The sequence below is a fragment of the Triticum dicoccoides genome, unplaced genomic scaffold (assembly GCF_002162155.2).
Source record: "Triticum dicoccoides isolate Atlit2015 ecotype Zavitan unplaced genomic scaffold, WEW_v2.0 scaffold140986, whole genome shotgun sequence".
Taxonomy (NCBI): Eukaryota; Viridiplantae; Streptophyta; class Magnoliopsida; order Poales; family Poaceae; genus Triticum; species Triticum dicoccoides.
The window spans coordinates 1-1,389 of record NW_021200007.1 but is presented as its reverse complement, the minus strand read 5'-3'; the positions used below and the strand labels follow the sequence as shown (position 1 = coordinate 1,389).

Sequence of the window (1,389 nt, the reverse complement as noted above, 5' to 3'; positions counted from 1 at the left end):
TCCTCGTGTTGCATTCCTTTTATAATTATTTTTTGCGCCTTGTGACAAACATATCGCACGTGCGCGATATATATTAATCCCGTTATATTATTTTTGACGTTTGCGATATGTTTAAGCTCGATGCTCATTGCTCGCGCGTCTTGGGGCGGCTTTGTGGCGCGAAGAGCGCTTTCTGAAAGGGGTGGAAAAAACTCGTGTTGCTGCGGTATGGAGGGAGGGGTGGAAACCGTGGAAAACTCGTCTCCGTGATTGAGCGGGAGAGTAAGTAGTATAGGACATTATCCATTGTTAGGGAACGGTTGTAATGGTAGTGAGAATGTAGAATCGTCTTTGGAGCGGACCTGGGAGTGGCAAGCATAAGGGACGAAGACGGGGAAACATGTTGGATGCGATCATACCAGCACTAAAGCATCGGATCCCATCAGAACTCCGAAGTTAAGCGTGCTTGGGCGAGAGTAGTACTAGGATGCGTGACCTCCTGGGAAGTCCTCGTGTTGCATTCCTTTTATAATTATTTTTTGCGCCTTGTGACAAACATATCGCACGTGCGCGATATATATTAATCCCGTTATATTATTTTTGACGTTTGCGATATGTTTAAGCTCGATGCTCATTGCTCGCGCGTCTTGTGGCGGCTGTGTGGCGCGAAGAGCGCTTTCTGAAAGGGGTGGAAACCGTGGAAAACTCGTCTCCATGATTGAGCGGGAGAGTAAGTAGTATAGGACATTATCCATTGTTAGGGAACGGTTGTAATGGTAGTGAGAATGTAGAATCGTCTTTGGAGCGGACCTGGGAGTGGCAAGCATAAGGGACGAAGACGGGGAAACATGTCAGATGCGATCATACCAGCACTAAAGCACCGGATCCCATCAGAACTCCGAAGTTAAGCGTGCTTGGGCGAGAGTAGTACTAGGATGGGTGACCTCCTGGGAAGTCCTCGTGTTGCATTCCTTTTATAATTATTTTTTGCGCCTTGTGACAAACATATCGCACGTGCGCGATATATATTAATCCCGTTATATTATTTTTGACGTTTGCGATATGTTTAAGCTCGATGCTCATTGCTCGCGCGTCTTGGGGCGGCTTTGTGGCGAGAAGAGCGCTTTCTGAAAGGGGTGGAAAAAACTCGTGTTGCTGCGGTATGGAGGGAGGGGTGGAAACCGTGGAAAACTCGTCTCCGTGATTGAGCGGGAGAGTAAGTAGTATAGGACATTATCCATTGTTAGGGAACGGTTGTAATGGTAGTGAGAATGTAGAATCGTCTTTGGAGCGGACCTGGGAGTGGCAAGCATAAGGGACGAAGACGGGGAAACATGTCGGATGCGATCATACCAGCACTAAAGCACCGGATCCCATTAGAACTCCGAAGTTAAGCGTGCTTGGGCGAGA

General features: G+C 47.8%; 2 non-coding genes across 2 annotated transcripts; both read left to right on the top strand.

Moving 5' to 3' along the window:
* The first annotated feature begins 384 nt into the window (after positions 1–384).
* LOC119343800 lies at positions 385–503 on the top strand. Its single transcript, XR_005166278.1, has one exon. It is a non-coding gene; the product is annotated as a 5S ribosomal RNA (ribosomal RNA).
* Positions 504–832: 329 nt separating this feature from the next.
* On the top strand, positions 833–951 carry LOC119343799. The gene has a single exon (XR_005166277.1). It is a non-coding gene; the product is annotated as a 5S ribosomal RNA (ribosomal RNA).
* Positions 952–1,389: the final 438 nt, after the last annotated feature.